This window comes from Pelophylax lessonae (genome assembly GCF_965119305.1).
Source record: "Pelophylax lessonae genome assembly, chromosome: 9".
NCBI classification, from domain to species: domain Eukaryota; kingdom Metazoa; phylum Chordata; class Amphibia; order Anura; family Ranidae; genus Pelophylax; species Pelophylax lessonae.
This window is the reverse complement of record NC_138776.1, coordinates 162062219-162072648: the sequence shown is the minus strand read 5'-3', so window position 1 is coordinate 162072648 and position 10430 is coordinate 162062219.

Below are 10430 nucleotides of genomic sequence, written 5' to 3'. Positions count from 1 at the left end.
CTGACGTCATTGAAGGTCTCTTCCTCCACCCAGCCATGTACAACACCAAGGGTCCCCGAAAGGTGACAACAAGCCCCCTGGGACGCCTGCTGTGGTTGGTCTTCCACCTCCTCAAAGCCACCTTCCTCCTCTGACTTCTCTTCTTCAGACTCCTCTCTCTGCGTTGCCACAGGTCCAGCAATCGACAACGACAAGGCTGCTTCTGGTGGTGATGGGGACCACAACTCTTCCTCTTCATGCTCATCTACGGCCTGATCCAGCACTCTTAGCAGGGCACGCTCCAGAAAAAACGCATATGGGATGAGGTCGATGATGTTGCCTTGGGTTCGACCGACCAGGTTTGTCACGCAAAAGGACGCATGAGCCTACAGCCATTGTGCATGAGCATTCAGTAATGCGGCCAAAAAATACCCAGCTCCGCAGAGGCTGTCCTCTTTTTTTTTTAATTAAAGAAAATTAATGTTTTTTCTATGAAAAATTATCATGCTGATCGCTTTTGGTCTGTTCACAATGAAGCAACGACCTTTTCATCTGGGGTGTGCCAACATTGCCAACACACTCCTAGAAGTGATTGCTTCATTGTGATACGCAAGCCCCTTCACCACAACAAGGTAACGATCACGAAGGGGAATTGACACATGTATGTGCCTTTTTTTTTTTTGTTGTTTTTTTGCAGCCACAGTGTAGCACCAGAGGCCAGAAAAATTAGGCATGTACACATGCATGAAAAAATAGGTATTGTTGCAGCCGCTGTAGCAGCGGCCGGAAAAATTGAGGTTTTCAAGGCAGAAAGTGCACTAAAACATTGTGGCTAGAACCGTAGTTGGTGGTGGAGACGCCACGTAAGTCATCTGGCATGCAGAGATTAAATACAGCAGCGTGTGGACCATTTTTAGCCCAAGGCATCTCAGAGTCATCAGGCCTTTTTTAGTCAAATGCATCCCCCACTGTCAGTCCCTTCGGGATCCATGCCTCATTCATCTTAATAAAGGTGAGGTAATCAAGACTTTTTTGACCTAGGCGAATTCTCTTCTCAGTGACAATACCTCCTGCTGCGCTGAAGGTCCTTTCTGACAGGACACTTGAAGCGGAGCAGGCCAGAAGTTCAATGGCAAATTGGGATAGCTCAGGCCACAGGTCAAGCCTGCACACCCAGTAGTCAAGGGGTTCATCGCTCCTCAGAGTGTCGATATCTGCAGTTAAGGCAAGGTAGTCTGCTACCTGTCGATCGAGTCGTTCTCTGAGGGTGGACCCCGAAGGGCTGTGGCGATGCGTAGGACTAAAAAAGCTCCGCATGTCCTCCATGAACAAGATGTCTGTAAAGCGTCCTGTCCTTGCTGGCGTGGTTGTGGTGGTAGGAGGAGGATTACTTTCACCTCTTCCCCTGTTGGATTCCTGTTGTGCTGTGACATCACCCTTATATGCTGTGTAAAGCATACTTTTCAATTTATTTTGTAGCTGCTGCATCCTTTGCGCCTGCCGGTAATTAGGTAACATATCAGAGACTTTCTGCTTATACTGGGGGTCTAGTAGCGTGGCCACCCAGTACAGGTCATTCTCCTTCAGCCTTTTTATACGAGGGTCCCTCAACAGGCATGACAGCACAAAAGACCCCATTTGCACAAGGTTGGATGCCGAGCTACTCATGTCCAATTTCTCGTCTTCACTGATGTCATTGAAGGTGTGTTCTTCCCCCCAGCCACGTACAACACCACGGGTACCAGATAGGTGACAACGAGCACCCTGGGATGCCTGCTGTGGTTGGTGTTCCTCCTCCTCAAAGCCACATTCCTTCTCTGACTCCTCTTCCTCAGACTCCTCTTCCAGTGTTGCCGCAGGTCCAGCAAGCGATGGTAAGGCTGTTTCTGGTGGTGATGGTGACCACAACTCTTCCTCTTCCTCTTCACGCTCATCTACGGCCTGATCAAGCACTCTTCGCAGGGCACGCTCCAGGAAGAAAACATATGGGATGATGTCGCTGATGGTGCCTTCGGTGCGACTGACTAGCTTTGTCACCTCCTCAAAAGGACGCATGAGCCTACAGGCATTGCGCATGAGCGTCCAGTAACGTGGCAAAAAAATACCCAGCTCCGCAGAGGCTGTCCTAGCACCCCGGTCATACAAATACTCATTGACCGCTTTTTCTTGTTGGAGCAGGCGGTCGAACATTAGCAGTGTTGAATTCCAACGTGTCGGGCTGTCACAAATCAAGCGCCTCACTGGCATGTTGTTTCGCCGATGAATATCTGCAAAGTGCGCCATGGCCGTGTAGGAACGCCTGAAATGGCCACACACCTTCCTGGCCTGCTTGAGGACGTCCTGTAAGCCTGGGTACTTCTGCACAAAGCGTTGCACAATCAGATTCAACACATGTGCCATGCACGGCACATGTGTCAACTTGCCCAAATTCAATGCCGCCAACAAATTGCTTCCGTTGTCACACACCACTTTGCCGATCTCCAGTTGGTGAGGGGTCAGCCACTGATCCACCTGTGCGTTCAGGGCGGACAGTAGTGCTGGTCCGGTGTGACTCTCTGCTTTCAGGCAAGTCAACCCCAAGACAGCGTGACACTGTCGTATCCGGCATGTGGAATAGCCCCTGGGGAGCTGGGGGGGTGCAGTTGGTGTGGAGCAAGACGCAACAGCAGAAGAGGACTCAGCCGAGGAGGTTAGCAAAGAGGATGGAGTAGGAGGAGTAGAGGAGGTGGCAGCAGGCCTGCCTGCAAGTCGTGGCGGTGTCACCAACTCCTCTGCAGCAGAGCCACGCATTCCATGCTTGGCAGCCGCCAGCAGGTTTACCCAATGCGCAGTGTAAGTGATATACCTGCCCTGACCGTGCTTTGCAGACCAGCTATCAGTGGTCAGATGGACCCTTGCCCCAACACTGTGTGCCAGACGTGACATGATTTCATTTTCCACAATAGAGTACAATAGAGGTTGGGGATTGCCTTTTGTGAAAAATAATTTCGGCCGGGTACCTTCCACTGCGGTGTCCCAATAGCGACAAATTTTTTGAAGGCCTCAGACTCCACCAGCTTGTATGGTAAAAGCTGGCGTGCTAAGAGTTCCGACAAGCCAGCTGTCAGACGCCGGGCAAGGGGGTGACTCTGTGAGATTGGCTTCTTACGCTCAAACATTTCCTTGACACACCTGACTGTGGGCAGATGAGCAGGAACTGCTGAAGGTGAGAGGCGGAGGGGCGGGTTGTTGATAGGGGGCATGGAGGACAGCAGTGGTTGACGTGGCTGAAGATGCTGGACCAGGAGGAGGATGGTGGCTTTCAGTTTGTGTGCTGCTTTTACTCATGTGTTGATCCCATAGGCGTTTGTGATGTGAGATCATGTGCCTTCGCAAAGCAGTTGTACCTAGGTGGGTGTTGGACTTCCCACGACTCAGTTTCTTTTGGCACAGGTTACAAATGGCATCGCTGATATCAGAGGCAGACACACAAAAAAAATGCCACACTGCTGAGCTTTGCAAGGACGGCATTCTGGTGGTGGCAACAGCTTGCGTTGATTAGCGTGCTGTCTGGCTGACCCCGGGTGCCGAATCTACATGCTGTCTGACTGCGCCACTAGCTCCTTGCGATGACCTCCTCCCCCTGCTTCCAACTCGTCTCCTCCTCCTCCTCTCTGTCTCCCCATCTGAACTTTCCCCCTCTTCTTCTGCTCTTCGAGCAGGCACCCAGGTGACATCCACAGACACATCGTCATCATCAGCCGCTTCACTTGACAACTCAGCAAAGGCAGCAGCAGCAGGTACAACATCATCATCATCATCACAATGTACGTCCATGTGTATAATGCTGCCTGACTGAGACATATCCCCGTTATCTACATCCTCTGGCACTAATAGTTGCGCATCACTTATTTCTTCCAACTGATGTGAAAATAACTCCTCTGACGGATCAAGTGAAGCGGCTGTGGTGGTAGTGTTGGTGGTGGTGCCGGCGGGCTGGCGAGTGGTAAATTGAGAGGTGCCCGAAGCTGAGCTGGAGGAGGATGGTGCATTAAGGTTCCGAGCGGAAGCTGTAGACGATTGGGTGTCCTGTGTAAGCCAGTCAACTATGTCCTCAGAATTTTTTGAGTTCAGGGTCTGTGGTGGCCTCTGAACACTGGGCATTATTCTAGGGCCTAAGGAAATCACAGCACCACGACCACGACGGCCCTTGCGGGGTGGCCTGCCTCTGCCTGTCATTTTTTTTTTTTAATGTGTTGTACTATGAGTGCAAGGTGCTGTGCCACCCTATAGGAGTGTTGGGCAGTGGGTACAGTACACTCTGTGGACCTGACAGTCACTGGCACCCAGGCAACTGCAATTATAAAAAATATATATATTTTTTTACTTTGCAAGCTGCTGTGCCACCTTATATATCAGTGGGTGGGTGGGCAGTGGCACAGTACACTCTCTGTGGACCTGACAGTCACTGGCACCCAGGCAACTTCAATTATAAAAAAATTATATATTTTTTTACTTTGCAAGCTGCTGTGCCACCTTATATATCAGTGGTGGGTGGGTGGGCAGTGGCACAGTACACTCTCTGTGGACCTGACAGTCACTGGCACCCAGGCAACTGCAGTTATAAAAAAAATATATATTTTTTTACTTTGCAAGCTGCTGTGCCACCTTATATATCAGTGGTGGGTGGGCAGTGGCACAGTACACTCTCTGTGGACCTGACAGTCACTGGCACCCAGGCAACTGCAATTATAAAAAAAATATATTTTTTTTTACTTTGCAAGCTGCTGTGCCACCTTATATATCAGTGGTGGGTGGGCAGTGGCACAGTACACTCTCTGTGGACCTGACAGTCACTGGCACCCAGGCAACTGCAATTATAAAAAAAATATATATTTTTTTACTTTGCAAGCTGCTGTGCCACCTTGTATATCAGTGGTGGGTGGGCAGTGGCACAGTACACTCTCTGTGGACCTGACAGTCACTGGCACCCAGGCAGACTTGTATAAAGTACTCGAAATTTCTACTTGAGTAAAAGTACAAGTGCTCGATCAAAAAATTACTTGAGTAGAAGTGGAAGTGCTCGCAGAAAAAGTTACTTAAGTAGAAGTACTAAAGTATTCAACATTTTTTTTACTTAAGTATTGCAAGTAGTTTTTTCAAAAAATTTGCTACTTAAGTACTAAAAGTAAAAAGTACCAGTAGTTTTGAAAAAAAATTTCTACTCAAGTACTGAAAGTAGAAGTACAAGTACTGTGTTATGTAGTTATTAAAGAAAGAAGTCAAAAGTATGAACATCATATTGTTTTTATTATTTCAAATGATTTATTCAAATGATTAACCTGTGTTTGTTAGTAGTTTCTTGATGCACTTTAAGCGCTGTAGCACCATTTATTTGTTTGTTTCATATTTTCTTTTTATTGGAAAGATTTGGTATAGCAGCTTTTATTATACACAGCCTTTATTTTCGTATGCGCTGATTTACAAATGACATTATACACATTTTTTTGAGCTTTATGCAACCTGCCATCTACTGTTCTGGCAGTGGTAATTTTTTTAAAAGTAACGAGTAACTATGCAGCACAAAAAAAAAATACTTGAGTAGAAGTATCAAAATCATCGAAAAAATGTAGTGAAGTAAAAGTAGAAGTAGGAGAAAAAAATTCTACTCTAGGAAAGTACAGATACCGCATTTCGGTACTTAAGTACAGTACTTAAGTAGTTCTACTTCGTTACTATACATCTCTGCACCCAGGCAACTGCAATTATACAAAAAATATATTTTTTTTTACTTTGCAAGCTGCTGTGCCACCTTATATATCAGTGGTGGGTGGGCAGTGGCACAGTACACTCTCTGTGGACCTGACAGTCACTGGCACCCAGGCAACTGCAATTATAAAAAAAATATATATTTTTTTACTTTGCAAGCTGCTGTGCCACCGTATATATCAGTGGTGGGTGGGCACGCAGTGGCACTGCAGTGGGCACAGTACAGTTACTGGCAGCCCAGGCAACTGCAATAATAAAAAAATATTTTTTTTTTCAATTTGCAACAAGATGCTGTGCCACCGTATATATATCAGTGGTGGGCAGTGCACTGCAGTGGGTACAGTGCAGTGCACTCTGTGGACCTGACACAGCACTCACTCACACAGCACTCACTGCAATTATGACAGAGGGAAAAAAATATATATTTTTTAAAATGCAAGGTACTGTGCCTGTGCCACCCGAAATGAGTGTGGTGTGCACACAGTACAGTCTGTGGTGGGTCTGTGGCCTCTCACACACAGCGGGCAGGCAACTGCAGTGTACAATAGATATATATATATATAAAAAGTAAAAACTCAATTACCAGCCCTTAAAAGGGCTTTTGGGGACACTATATATATATATATATATATATATATATATATATATATATATATATATATAAAAAATTACACAAATACCAGCCCTTAGAAGGGCTTTTTGGGGTGCTGTCAGGATGCTGTCCTTACAGCAGTAGTGGACCAAGAACACTGCAAGACCAGGAACACTGACTAACTGTCCCTAGCTTAACAGCAGCAGCAGCTCTCCCTGCTCTCACTAACACACACTGCTTCAGAATGATCTAAGATGGATGCTGCCCTTGCTTATTTATAGGAGGTGGGAGGGTGTGGGAGGGAGGTATGCTGATTGGCTGGAAATGTGCCTGCTGACTGTGAAGTTCAGGGTCAAAGTTTGCCTCAATGATGTATTATAGGGGGCGGACCGAACATCGCATATGTTCGCCCGCAGCGGCGAACGCGAACATGCTAAGTTCGCCGGGAACTGTCCGCCGGCGAACAGTTCGGTACACCTCTATTGACAAGACAGTAGATTAATCATTAGTGTTTTTTTAGTGAACCATGTCTTCTTTAATTTTTAAACCAAATCCTATATAATTGCCAGCTTCTGTCTGCTGGCCTGAAGTATAATGTCAGTTAAACATTTATTGAAGCAGGATCTGATATGCCTTCTGACAAGTCTCTATTGAGTGGTTCAAGCGAAGTATATCAAAGGATCTATAATATGTCTATTTGTGACATAGAATTATAAGTGGTAGAGAGGTAGATGTAAACTGGATTAATCTGATGTGCCCATATATAGAGTTATGCCAGCATATACAGAGCCTTGTGAAAGTATTCGGCCCCCTTGAACTTTGCGACCTTTTGACACATTTCAGGCTTCAAACATAAAGATATAAAACTGTAATTTTTTGTGAAGAATCAACAACAATTGGGACACAATCATGAAGTGGAACGAAATGTATTGGATATTTCAAACTTTAACAAATAAAAAACAGAAAAATTGGGCGTGCAAAATTATTCAGCCCCTTTACTTTCAGTGCAGCAAACTCTCTCTCCAGATGTTCTGTGAGGATCTCTGAATGATCCAATGTTGACCTAAATGACTAATGATGATAAATAGAATCCACCTGTGTGTGTAATCAAGTCTCCGTATAAATGCACCTGCACTGTGATAGTCTCAGAGGTCCGTTTAAAGCGCAGAGAGCATCATGAAGAACAAGGAACACACCAGGCAGGTCCAAGATACTGTTGTGGAGAAGTTTAAAGCCGGATTTGGATACAAAAAGATTTCCCAAGCTTTAAACATCCCAAGGAGCACTGTGCAAGCGATAATATTGAAATGGAAGGAGTATCAGACCACTGCAAATCTACGAAGACCTGGCCGTCCCTCTAAACTTTCAGCTCATAGGAGAAGACTGATCAGAGATGCAGCCAAGAGGCCCATGATCACTCTGGATGAACTGCAGAGATCTACAGCTGAGGGGGGAGACTCTGTCCATAGGACAACAATCAGTCGTATACTGCACAAATTTGCCTTTATGGAAGAGTGGCAAGAAGAAAGCCATTTCTTAAAGATATCCATAAAAAGTGTCGTTTAAAGTTTGCCACAAGCCACCTGGGAGACACACCAAACATGTGAAAGAAGGTGCTCTGGTCAGATGAAACCAAAATCGAACTTTTTGGCAACAATGCAAAACGTTATTTTTGGCGTTAAAGCAACACAGCTCATCACCCTGAACACACCATCCCCACTGTCAAACATGGTGGTGGCAGTATCATGGTTTGGGCCTGCTTTTCTTCAGCAGGGACAGGGAAGATGGTTAAAATTGATGGGAAGATGGATGGAGCCAAATACAGGACCATTCTGGAAGAAAACCAGAATGGTTGGAAGATGGAGTCTGCAAAAGACCTGAGATTGGGACGGAGATTTGTCTTCCAACAAGACAATGATCCAAAACATAAAGCAAAATCTACAATGGAATGGTTCATAAATAAACATATCCAGGTGTTAGAATGGCCAAGTCAAAGTCCAGACCTGAATCCAATCGAGAATCTGTGGAAAGAACTGAAAACTGCTGTTCAAAAAACGCTCTCCATCCAACCTCACTGAGCTTGAGCTGTTTTGCAAGGAGGAATGGGCAAAAATTTCAGTCTCTCGATGTGCAAAACTGATAGAGACATACACCAAGCGACTTACAGCTGTAATCCCAGCAAAAGGTGGTGCTACAAAGTATTAACTTAAGGGGGCTGAATAATTTTGCACGCCCAATTTTTCAGTTTTTTATTTTTAAACAAAGTTTGAAATATCCAACATATTTTGTTCCACTTCATGATTGTGTCCCAATTGTTGTTGATTTTTCACAAAAATTTACAGTTTTATATCTTTATGTTTGAAGCCTGAAATGTGGCAAAAGGTCCCAAAGTTCAAGGGGGCCGAATACTTTCACAAGGCACTGTATGTCATTGGCTAATCTGCCAGATCGGAGGCATCTCTGGAAGAGGGCAGCAGTATATTTTTCTCAGAATGTGGTACCATATTCAAATCTTCCATAAACAACAGCTTACTAGGTGCATACTGTGCTACTGTTGAAGCCAAAAAGTTTAACACTTTCATACCAACATGTAAGCAGTTTGGAACAGTTAGTGGGTGCTGCCCTGGCTGAGAAAATTGGGATTAATGCTTTGCCCACTCTCCTTATGTTTTTGGTGGGTTTTCCCATCTGGGTCAGGCCCACTAGCCTGTGTGATATAAATCTGGACAGTGGTCCGGTCTGAGAAGTCCCCCACAGGAGGGCGGGGGTCCCACAGTAGTTCCTCGGGAGACACTTAGGAGAATTGTTCATTCTTGAGCGTGAGTCCCTCAGGGGATGGATTCGGAAGAAGAGACCCGTTGGAGTAGGAGAGAGTCACCTGCCATGGCGCACAACAGAGACTTTTAGCTTGGGGTTTGGCCTGAAGACACCAGAACTGGTGTATGCTTCTGAAGAACCTACACTTGTGTGAGAGAGAAAAGGACTATGGACACTGAAATGTCCTTTTTAAAGGTATACAAAGGCAGCACATTAGCCTGAAGTTTAGTTGGGGAACTAGGGGAGAATCAAGTTTTACCTGTTGGACTGTAAAATGTCTACTTTGCACTTTTATTAAGTAAAGTGCTTCAAACTTTGCCCATGCCTGGTCTGAAGTTACTAAAGAGGTGTAGTGTAAGTAACCGGTACACACACAGTTAACCAGTGGATCTTTACTAAACGTCATGCTGAAAAAATCAGCATGAAGTTGAGTAATGCAAAGATATAAGTAGTTTGCAAGAGTAACGGAAGTGTAACAAGCAGCCTGTCGGTACCTGTTATAGCTTACACAGCCTCTAGCAGCATAAGGGTGATGTTTTTGGCACTCCCTAGTCCAGAAGAACCCACGTGGGGTAGGCCTTCCCTGTGACCCAGTACTTTGCACCCAACAAGTTAATGGGAAAACAGAGGACATGACGAACCACCCATCTACCCTGTAGGACCGGGTCAACCCAGCTGCCCACCTACACTTTTTGTGCACAACATGGAGCTACGTCTACTGCATACACCTGTAGACCACCCCCAAAGAGGCCATGGCATTAGCTTGTTAGTTATAACTTGTTTAGGCTTGCCCAGCAACCTTGCACGTAAACAACTTGTGACTGTTTCATAATTAGCTCCTGTAGAAAGTTCTGTCCCCTGATTTGAGAATCTCCTGAAAATAGGCATGTATAGCAACCAAACCTAAAAAAGACGATCAGATGCTCCATGCGTGTTGCTGTCTGCCATCATGGCCAGTTTACTCCCCTGGAAGAAGGCTTTAGACCTGATTGACACTGGAAAATGGTACCAACCGTCTAATTGGGCTACCAAGAAGAATTTTGAGTCATGTGTCCTGGCTGCAAGAGAGGCCTACCCATCATGTCTCCACCAGTTATTTGCAGCATCTGCAGGGTGCCTGTATTCCAGCGTATGCTTGAGGAAAATCCCGGCTGTGAACTTTGACCCGGTGGCCTTCCCAGAATTGAGCCCCCCACCGAAGATACCTCACCAACCGAGCCACCAACCAAGGTCCTCCAGCTAAGCCAACTGCTCTCTGCGGGGAAGGCCTCCCCCAAATGTGTGCAGCCAAACC